General features: G+C 40.2%; 1 long non-coding RNA gene across 2 annotated transcripts; it reads right to left on the bottom strand.

Moving 5' to 3' along the window:
- Positions 1–4,133: 4,133 nt before the first annotated feature.
- Positions 4,134–7,896, bottom strand: LOC120294238. Of its 2 annotated transcripts, XR_005551736.1 has the most exons (3): positions 7,855–7,896; positions 7,684–7,754; positions 4,134–4,233 (listed from the first exon to the last, which is right to left on the bottom strand). It is a non-coding gene; the product is annotated as an uncharacterized LOC120294238 (long non-coding RNA). The 2 variants fall into 2 exon arrangements; XR_005551735.1 differs by lacking the exon at positions 4,134–4,233 and having other exon boundaries at positions 7,628–7,754.
- Between the last annotated feature and the right edge of the window lie 3,887 nt (positions 7,897–11,783).

The following is an 11,783-nucleotide window of genomic DNA, read 5'->3' as shown; positions in this document are numbered from 1 at the left end:
AGATTTATACCAAGTGAGAGCTTATCAGCAAAAGGGCACGGGTGAAATCTAGTTCAGATTGAATGTTCTTTTTTTTTTTTTTTTTTTTGAGGAAAGATAGATCTTTATGAAGGAGAGATCATACAGAGTATAGTGGTGGAGCAAAGCGAGAATGGCGAAGAGGAAGTAGGGCTCAAAATCTATGCTTTGGCCTGTTTGGAGCCGACGATTCCAAAACCGACCGATTGAGAGTCACAGGTTTGGTTTTCGGCTCTAGATAGTGATTCACATGGAAATCCATAATGTCTACGAGATAGGTTTATCTTTCAATAGTATCCTCGTGACAAAAATTTTGTTAAATGAGAGAGTTAAGGTGCAAAAGAAAAAAAGAAAATTAATAGTCTGGTGCCTAATTATACTATCATTGCAAAGTACCTCAATGCTACAAAAAGATATATGTTATATTTTAGCCACAAAGTTGATATAATATATCCAATATATTATGTTTTTTTTTTTTTGGTCAGTAGTTATATTACTCACACGATTTCCTAGATAGTTCTAATTAAATTGAGACTTGATATGATAAAATATGAATTTAAGTGCACATGTATATTCACAATGCCCAACTCGTTCAGGCTTTATTACATATGTATATGTTGTCGTAATTTTATAAATTCACTAATACATAGTTAGTTTTTCTTTCATTGTGAATCAATATAAAAATTGAAAATTCTATACAATATTAAAAGCGAACTCTTTAGTATCTTATAGTAAAGATTGCAATTCTACATGCATATGAAAAGTTTAAAGTGGGTTAATTAAGTGGATACGGATTTTCATATATTAAATTAAATATGAAAAAAATTTCAATAAATAATTCGGATCGGGTCACTAAATTTGCATGACATATAGTTGAATCAATTCAAGTCGGGCTATTCTCGACCCAACCTGACCCGACCATTACAGCCCTAGTAAACTTAGCGTTAGGAGCTTTTTCCTCTCTCAAAGTCCGATGCAATTGGGCCTGTCATCTACGACGATCGCTCTCTCAAACGGGTTAAACATTTTTCAACCGACGAGTGAGCTGCCGACTGGTGCCTCTCCCCCGTGCTTTTGAAATTTCCCCGCCACTGCTTCTCCGCTCCGGCTCCACCATCTTCCTCTCGAATCCCCACTTGCCACCCCGTTTCCGGCCACCTTCGAAAATAAAGGTCTTAGTAATAAAATGGGAATTCAAATTAGTGTTTTCAAATTATAAACTCATCACTAGAATATTGTAAGATTGTACGAAGACATGAATCGAGAAAAATATTAAAACTTATTTTAAGTTCTAGATTCCAAATTCCTCTAAGTAAAAACCTGGAATATACATGTCGAAATAGATTTTTTATTTTTAGAATTTGGAACCTACCCTAGATACCTTAGAATTTGGAACCTACGGGTTTCCATCAGTCCAATTTTCAGATTTCAGGTTCTACCTTGGAACCATGCTCACCCTTACTCAGTATATGCAATAAACGTTGTCGTTGATATCTCATGACATTTAGCTAGGGTAGACATAAGAGATTTAGGAAATTTGAATATATAACCTATCGTTGCAACCTTGAAATTCGAACTACTTCCCTATGGTTTCTTTCCCTTACGAAAGAATCTTCCAGTAATATTGATATTTTTATGCTATCAATATATTCAACAAAGGGAACGATATCGAAAAGCATCAGACATAGCTAAAATCGAGCAAGGTTTAGGGCGTGCATGGAAACGTTTCTTTGAAACGTTTCTGGAACACTTCTGTACGGATTTTGTTCCCGGGAACAAAAAAAGAACAGAAACGTGTTTGGTTGCGTTTCTGTTCTTTTTTTTTTTTTGTTCCCGAACAAAATAAGAACAAAAAAAGAAACAACAAATTGTTGTTTCTTGTTCAAAACAAAAATGAAGAAACGTTTTCTTCTCTCTCTTCTTCTTCTCTTCTTCTTTTCTTCTTCTTTTTTCTTTTTTTCTTTCACCGGTTGCCGGCCTCGGCCATGGCCGGTGACTGACCGTCGAGGGTTGGTGACCTCGCCGGAGCCTCGCCGGCCCCCGGCCAGGCCGAGCCTCGCTCAAGGGGAGATCTTCGGCTAGGGTTCCGGCGAGGGGCTCCGGAGGACGGTGCGACGGCGGCGCGGCACTAGAGGCTTCGGGATCGGGACGGCGTCGAGCTGCGGACTTCGGGCGGTGTCGAGCTGCGGGCTTCGGGGCACAGTGCTCGGCTCCGACGGCGGGGGCGAGGCTCGGCCTTGCCCGCGGCGGCGACGCCGAGCCTCGCCGGGGCCGGCGAGCCTCGCCGTGGCTGGGCAAGGCTGCCGGCCCCGTCGGCCGGTCACCGGAGGCCGACAACCGGCCGAAAGAAGAAAGAAATAAAAAGAAAGGAAAATGGAAAATAAAATAAAAATATTAAAAAATTAAAAGAAACAAAAAAAGAATAAAATTTACCAAATGTGTTTCTACTCATTTTTTATTCCCGAACAAACGTTACCAAACACGTTCTTTTGTTCAAAAACCGTTTCCCGGAATAGAAACACTTTTTTTTTTGTTTCTGTTCCCTGGAACAAAAAAAGAACAGAAATGTTACCATTCGCATCCTTAGTGTCAACTGTTGATGGGAAAAATTAATATTGTTGTTTGGCCAGAGATAAAGTAATCACCGAATTGAAATTCACAAAAATTTTATCATGTGATTACGGTAAAGTTGATATCGGACCGACTCATTCTGTCATATGATCTAAGTTTCAAAAAAATAAAAATTTATAATAATCTATCATTTCTCGAAGTGTCCATATTTGCTGCACCACCCTGCTTCGTTCTCAGAGTTTTCTCATGGCTTCTTTGACGTGCTCGCGGTGCGGTCCTCGTACTTTGTCTCCCTCCACCGTCGTTTCCCCGCATTACGCATCGATCGGAAGTGGCCTCGAACTATGGCAGCGTGGGCTGCTGTTGTTGCTGCTGCTGCTCGCCAAGCGGTGGCTTCGGCTCGGCTTTCTTCGCTGAAACCTGAAACCATCTATTCCTTGTTCCACGCCTCCGACTGCTGCTCTTGTTCATCGGTGCGATCTCGCCGGCGCTGGCGGTTTACCCTGTTATTTATTTTTTGTAATCCCACATTTTAGACCCATATTTTCTCTTCAAGTTATGACTATTCGACATGAAGTTTTTCCAAGCTTCATACCCTTTCGTGACAACCGCCCATTGGTAACCGTCTTGATGGAAGACGAGATATAAAAAGGAACGTACATTCATTTCTGACGAGTGATGACAAGGTCTAACTCAAACTCTCTCATTTAGAATACACCATTAGTACGAGAGTGAATTGGGGTAGTAGCGTGTCCCCAATTTTCTTTGATTTCAGGTTTTCTGACGAACGTGAACAAGAACAATGGCTGGAGGTTTGTCTTTTATTGATCCTGGCTTCCGCTTATGAATTATTTATGTCTTACATTTGGTATCAGAGCGTGTCTAGTGCCTCTGCCTTGTTTTTCTCGGATTTTGGTGTATTTTTCGGGCATTTTAGAGATGAACAGTAACTCGGATTTTGAGGCCAACAGAGAAACTCCCAAATTCCGGGCAAATTCCGGCGACCCACCCCTTGATTTCGGACCCGCATAGTCGCACCGCCATAAGGAACATTAGCCATGAGTTTTTCTGGTATATCGGTGTTCGTCGGAGGCTAATCGGGTGGCGGAAGTCGCGGTGGTTGAAGGAATTGTGTTTTGGAAATTTTCGTCTGATTTTGGGGCCAATTTTTGCTCATTTTCGCCGAAACATGGACCCATGTGATCGTGCCGGCATGTTTTACAAAACCCATCATTTATTTCGATCTGAGATGGGCTGCCGAAGAAGAAACGGAGCTGAAATCGCGGTTGAAAATGGCGAAAAACCGACGGAAAGGCTTCTGTTCGCGCGAGGAAGAAGGCGCGTGGAGCCCACGCGCGCGCAACCGTTGCGCGCGTGGGATCCACCCGTGTGGCAGTTGCCAGGCGCCTGCAACGCACGCGCCTGCGCGTTGAACCGCGCGCGTGCGGGCACGCATGCCGAGCATGCTAGGGGTGAGCGGGTCCAGGGTGGGTAGGGTCTAGACCTAGACCCTGTTCCCTACCCCCGTTATAACCTGGTTCTCATTTTTGGACCCCGTTCCCTACCCCGTTTTCATTGGACCCCGTTCCCGGCCCACCCTGTTTTCCGGTCCGGGAACAGGATTGACCCTGTTTTCATTGGACCCTGTTTTGCATAAAAATTAACCTTAGAAAAAACAATTCTAGATAAGTTATCCGCTTAAACAAAAGGCCGGACCAAGCACATCCTTCGACCAAACTCATTGGGAACATGTATAAAATTTGGAATCCTCTTGAAAAAAAAAACAACCAAGTATATAATTCGACCATCTCGCATCCCCATATCCCACAAAATACATCGAGTTCATATCAACCTTGTCCTTCATGTGCTCGATCTTCTTCTCCTTCTTCGGCCTTGCGTTCCACATGGTACAAAATCTCTGACAAAAACCTAAAATTCATATATAAAGAAAAATCAACAATAATCCATACTTTAGAATTTAATAAAGTCTATTTACTTACCACAAAATTGGAGTTTCGACAAAATGAAGTTTATTTTCCTATGATAATGTCCTTGGTAAGACAATCCAAATCTATAAAAAGAAAAAAGAAAAAAAAAAAAGAGAGATTAAATAAGGCATGCACTTAATAGATAGTTATGCGAATGAATTACAAAATACAAAGAAATATATATATATAACTTACCCGCCTCAAATTGTTCCGCATTTTCGATGCACTCTTCAACATTAATTGGCACACGAACAGCTCTCAACCAATCTTGAGTACAAATTAAACCTTCCACCACTCTAGGAGTCAAAGAACTTCGAAAGCCATCAAGTACACGTCCCGATGTACTAAAAGCCGACTCTGAAGCAACAGTAGTCACGGGAATAGACAAAACATCTCGAGCCATCAAAGATACGATTTTATACTTTGACCCAAAGAGTCTTCCACCACATCAAAAGATCAATATTAAGGATATCTTCACTTTCAGCTTCAAGATACCGATCAAGCTCAGATTTGTTTTCATCCAATACTTTTTTCTTCGCATGGAGAAAGCTTTTGTGCCAAGCATCGAATTCACAATCATTGTCATCAATATCAACATTAGAAGCACTACTACTGTTACTCACACTTGAATCACCAAATTTTCCTTTACCAGAAGAGCCAACAAAAGATCGCTCATAAGATTTATACAAATTCTCCAAGGCGACCTTCACCTTATCATGCATCTCATCAATTTTTGCTTCATCATCATAGATTTGTTCAAAATAGAACTTTACATAGTTCAACTTCTTTGTAGGATCCAATGCAACCGCAATCAATGCCATCATATTAACTTTATCCAAACTCCCATAATACTTATCAAACTTCTCTTTCATTTTTAAACCCATAGCTTGAAGCTTTGGGTCTAAAGAATTCGTCGCATTATTCAAATACTTGTACAACTTAGCTATCTCCTCAAAATAATGATTTGAAGTAACATATAAACTACCCGACATCCTTTTGGTTGCATCATAAAACCGTCTCAGAAATTTAGAAATAATGATGGCATTTTCCCAATCTTCATCTTCAGGAGGATCATTGTCAATTTCCCTTAAGAAATATAAATCTTCTTCTTCCATTCTTTTAAAAGCTTTCTTGAACTTTATGGCGGTGTCTAGCATCATATAAGTGGAGTTCCATCTAGTGGCAACATCAAGACAAACCGAACCATTGTATGCAATCCTCTCACTCTCAATGCAACCTTTGAATGTCTTAGCTCTAGCCGGAGAACTCCTTACATACCTAACCATGTTTCGGATGCGTGCAATAGAATCACGCACCTCATTCAATCCGTCTCTTACTATCAAGTTAAGTATATGAGCAGTGCATCTCATATGTAAAGCATCACCATTCAAGATAAAAAATCCTTCTTCTGAAAATTTTTCTTTCAAATAACTAACAGCCACATCATTTGAACTTGCATTATCCACTGTTATTGTGGACACCTTCCTTTCTATTCCCCAATCATAAATGCATTTCCCCACCATTTTACCAATCTCCTTACCCTTGTGACTATGCATCATCACAAAATTGATTATTCTTTTTTGCAACTGCCAATTTTCATCAATATAATGTGCAGTAAGACACAAATAGTTCAAGTTTTGAATGGAACTCCACATATCCGTTGTGAGTGCAATCCTAGATTTAAGCTTACCAAAGTAAGCTTTCAAACAAGTCATTTCACTCAAATATAACTTCATACAATCTCTTGCCATTGTAAATCGTGAAAGATGATGGAAAAGAGGTTGCAATTCAGTAGTAAAATCCCGAAAACCAACACGTTCAACCATGGAAAATGGCTGCTCATCAATAATAATCATTCGAGCAAGCATATGCCTACAACGTTCTTGATCAAACTTCCATGTCGTTAAGACACTATCACTAGTAGTGTTTTCCCCAACCTCGCCAACTACACTTTTGTCACGTGATGCAAACAACATTTGCTTTTTATCTGTGTGAGAATACTTTTTGCACTTTCTCAAGTGCTTCCACATAGTAGAGGTTCCATGATCAACATTATACACATAATCCATCCCACAATGAATGCACTTCACCTTAACTGTTTTCTGTGTTTTCTCATCTATAATTCTCGAAAAATTATCCCAACAATTTGATTGATTAGCTCGCTTTTTACCCGAAGCAGTATGAGAATTAGGTACCCCGACCTTGTCTCGCGCGCCATGGTTGCAGATTCCACTTCATCAGCTCCATGGAATGGCAATTCCATGAGTGGACTCATTTCATCATGTCCCTCTACTTCCATTGATATGTTTTGGTCTTGATCCATTGACTGAAAACTGAAAAAAAAAATATATGTATATATAACATTAGGATTCCACAAAGTTGAAGTATGAGGACTGCTCAAGAAAGACATGCTTACAATGCATCTTTGGTGTCAATCACGAATGTAACCCTTTGTAAATTAGTGTTGCTAAGTAGAAAAAGTCACGTAAAGCATGTTTAATTTCTTAGTAACTGTCTATGTAACTAATGATTGTGAGTTGTAAGTACCACAAGTGTAAACTTTTTAAAGGACCTCCAATGAATTACAAAACTTAAATGTTCTTTTGCAAATTTTCCTTCATCTTTAGTTTTCAGTAATTTATCTCCTGAAAAATACATAACTAGCAATGATTGTTCTTGGCATTCTTAAAGGCCTGCTTGCACCTAATCTAGCTCGGATCTCTCCCTGTTCTTCATTTGACTATTTAAGAAAGCACGTCAGCTGATCCCAATAGCTACGTGTCGATCTTGATGTTTGAAAAAACTGACCTAAATAAACAGAAAATTAGCAAAGAGACTCGTCCTATCCCTAACTAATCCCGCTAGTGTCTTCTCTCCCTCGTTTCACTGAGCTTAACTCTAGTGATATTAACTCTGCCAATTCTGTCATGAAGAAGCTTGATAAGCAGGACGCTCTTCCTGCTGTAAACTCTATTGATGCTGATGAAATGCTTAAAAGTGTGTTGTGAATGCAGACAAGATCAAGGAAGACAGCAACAGTTGGATGCAGATTTAAGGACATAAATAATGCTAGTGTGAAAAAAGAATACAAAATGACTAATGTTACCTGATGGACAGCACAATCAGAGATTCAGAATGGCTTGGATCCCAGAAAACAGAACAGAAGCACTCCCAAATCTGATTTAAAACAACAAGCTGTTGTTAACCATAAAATCGATATTCTAAATATAGCTTATGTATTGATCCAAATGTGACAAGATGAGAGACAAATTGGTACTGCAGCAAGGGACTCGGTGGGACGCGGCTTCAGCTGGTGTCGGCGAGCGGAGCGGGGGGCGCGTTCGAGCGTCGGTAGATCGCGAGCGGGAGATTTGCGGGGCCGCGACTTCGCGGCGAGGGGCGATCGAACGGAGATTTGCGGGTCAAGGGCGTCGGCGAGGCAATAGCAGCAGGTGGGATGAGGCGATCGAACGGAGGCGGCGCGGTGCTCGGTGCGAGCTCGGCGGGTGTCGCCGACTTCGCGGGCAAAACCGGTGGAGCTTGGCGGGGGTCAGCGGCTCAAAGAAAGCTTCGATGACCGGCGGAATGGCAGCGGTGGTGCGAGCGCGGGGGGTGACGACCGACGAGAGCGGCAGAGCGGCGTCGGTGCTTGGGTGCTTCGCGATTTAGGGATTTCGTTTCGCAGAGATAAAGGAAAGGAGAAAGAGACACATACAAACAGATTAGGTTTTGTTTTGCTCGTGTGTTTTGGGGGCTTCAAACCGGTTTCCAACCGGTTCCAAACTGTCCGGCGATCCGGTTCCCGGGTGGGTAATCCCTCGGAACCGGTTCCCGGACCGGTTCAAACAGGTCTGATATTTGGGAACCGGTTCCCGGACCGGTTTCAACCGAACCGGTTCCCGACCCTCGTTTTCCGGTGGGCCGATCCGGAACCGGTTGACCCGGACCGGTTGCACACCCCTAGAGCATGCGCCCGTGCACCGGACGCGCACGTGCTTGGCATGTGCCTCGACGTGGCCGCGGGGCTGTTTTTACGTTTTTGCCCCTACGCAAATTCATAAATTTCCGTTTTGCCATTTCAGAAATTTTACGATCTTTTCCTTGGCCGATTTATTTACTGTTCTGCCCTTTCGATGTTTTTATTTACTATTTTGTCATTTCATGCATTTTTATGAATATTTTATGCATGAAATTAATGTCCAATGATTCATATAATTAATTAATTAGAGAGTAGCCACAAAGATCTTTAATTAATTAAATTATATATTAAGAGCCTCCGGATCATATTAAGAAATGGACATTGATTGTAATTAATTATATTAATATAATGAATTTTATCCCATAGGAATTTTCATTATATTAATATGATTAATTAGGATGAAATATCATATTATTTTTCTTAATTTACCCACGAGGGATTAAGAAAATGCATATAATATGATAATTTCTTCATGAAGTAATTATGAATCTATTTAAATTAAAAACTTAGCCCACAGGTAGTTTTTATGTTATTTAATTCATATTGTGACATGTTTACATTGATAAAACATGATTTATTTATATTTGCCTCAAATTTTGTGACATAAGCATGATTATTTGATATGCGGTTTAACCCGTGAATTTATTTGAATTTAAGTTTGATGTTCCCATACCGAATGGTGAGAACTATAAGGTTTGGAAGGAGTCGGTTCTTCTTCAATTGGGGTGGATGGACATTGACTATGCTATAAGGAAAGACGAACCACCTGCTCCTACTGATTCGAGCACTCCAGCTGAGATAGCTCTTTATAACCAATGGGAGCGGTCCAACAGCGTTTGTGCCATGTTTATAAGAGCTAAGATATCTCCTAGTATTCGTGGTTTGGTTACTCAGCATAGCAATACTAAGGCTTTATTGGAGGCCATAGATGCGCAGTTCGAGAGTTCTGAGAAGGCGCATGCCATTACCCTAATTAGGAAGTTTTCATCATTGAAGCTCACTAGTGTTAAAGGTGTGCGTGAGCATATCATGCAAATGAGGAACATTGCAGCTCAACTTAAGAACCTTGAGGTTGAGATATCTAAATCCTTCCTTGTGTATTATATTCTGAACATTCTCCCACAACAATATGCACCTTTCAAGATCTCTTATAACACACATAAGAATAAATGGTCAATTAATGAACTCATGACCATGTGTGTACAAGAGGAAGAAAGACTGATTATGGAATTGGGAGAAAGTGCTCATTTGGCAACACAAGGAAAGAACAAGGGCTATGGCAAGCATAAGGGAAAAGGTAAAATACCTCCCCAAGCTGACATTAAGAAAGAATCCAAGTGTTTCTTCTGTAAACAGAAGTGGCATATAAGGAAGGATTGTGTCAAATTTAAGGCCTGGCTCGAGAAGAAAGGTAATCAAATCTCTTGTGTTTGTTATGAATCTAATATGACTTATTTAAGTCACAACACTTGATGGATTGATTCTGGATCTACAATCCATATTTCGAATTCCTTGCAGGGTTTTCAAAACCACAGGAAGCTAGTGGGAAGTGAACAAAGCATCTATTCAAGAAACAAGATGCGTTTGCATGTGGAAGCTATTGGGACATATAGACTAGTTCTCAATAGTGGTTTTGTGTTAGATTTGGAAAAGACATTTTATGTTCCTAGTTTTTCTAGAAACTTAATTTCAATTTCAAGATTTGTACCTTTGGGATATTCAAACTTTTGTTTATCATTTAAATATGAAATTGTCAGGAGTGGTACTTTGTCTGATGGTCTTTTTCGAATTAATTTACAAGACAATGTCTATTATGATGCAATGCATGTTCATGATAAAGCTGGTATGAAACGATGTGTTGTGAAAGAACATTCCTCTATGTTGTGGCACTGGAGATTGGGACATATCTCCATAGAAAGAATTAAGCGATTAGTAAATGATGGAGTACTCGGTACTTTAGATTTTACTGATTGTGATACTTGTGTAGAAGGGAAAGCAGACTAACAAAACAAAGAAAGGTGCCAAGAGGAATACAAAAATATTAGAAATCATACACACGGATATTTGTAGTCCGAATATGGACTCATGTGGTCAGAAATACTTCATCTCCTTTATAGATGATTATTCACGTTATATGTATCTCTACTTGATTCATAATAAATATGAAGCATTATATGCCTTTAAGGTATTTAAGGCGGAAGTAGAGAAACAATGCAATAAGCAAATTAAGATCGTGAGATCAGATAGAGGTGGAGAATTCTATGGTAGATACACTGAAGATGGACAAGCACCTGGTCCATTTGCAAGATTTCTTCAAGAGCATGGGATAGTTGCCTAATATACTATGCCTGGTTCTCCGGACCAAAATGGCGTAGCGGAAAGAAGAAATCAGACCTTATTAAACATGGTGCGTAGTATGCTTAGCAGCTCCAAACTTCCTAAATTCTTATGTTCTGAAGCACTTAAGACGGCTGTGTACATATTAAACCGAGTTCCGACAAAGGTTGTCCCAAAGACACCTTTTGAGTTATTTAAGGGTTGGAAACCGAGTTTACATCATGTGCGCGTTTGGGGATGCCCATCTGAAGTGAGAGTTTATAATCCACAAGAAAGAAGTTGGACCCAAGGACCATAAGTGGGTATTTCATTGGATATGCCGAAAGGTCTAGGGGATACAGGTTTTATTGTCCATCTCACACCACTAGGATTGTGGAATCAAGAAACGCTAAATTTCTTGAAAATGACTTGATTAGTGGGAGTGATCGATCGAAGGACCTTGATCCTAAGAAAGATCATACAGATACTCAATCTTCCACCTCAAGTTTAAGATTGGTTGTTGCTCATAATGCCCCTTCAGTTCAACCGGCTATTAAACAACCAATCGTTGAAGTTCCACAACCTGCTGATATTGATCTAGTAGATCCAGTTGTTCAGCAATTACCAGAAACTGTTGAACAACCAGTTGAGCAACACGCTCCTCAAGAGAATGTTGATGCAACATTGAGAAGATCTTCTAGAATAAAGAAATCGACTATTCCTAGTGATTATATTGTGTATTTACAAGAGTCGACTACAATATTGAGCCGAGAATGATCCCAAACGTTTTCACAAGCCATGGATAGTGATAAATCCAATTTGTGGTACAATGCTATGAAGGAAGAGATGAGTTCTATGGCATCTAACAAAATCTGGGATTTGGTTGAGTTACCTAATGGTGTGAAGGCCAT

This window comes from Eucalyptus grandis, chromosome 6 (genome assembly GCF_016545825.1).
Source record: "Eucalyptus grandis isolate ANBG69807.140 chromosome 6, ASM1654582v1, whole genome shotgun sequence".
In the NCBI taxonomy this organism is placed as follows: domain Eukaryota; kingdom Viridiplantae; phylum Streptophyta; class Magnoliopsida; order Myrtales; family Myrtaceae; genus Eucalyptus; species Eucalyptus grandis.
Note: the sequence above shows the minus strand (reverse complement) of the source record. Positions and strands in the feature narration are given on the sequence as shown.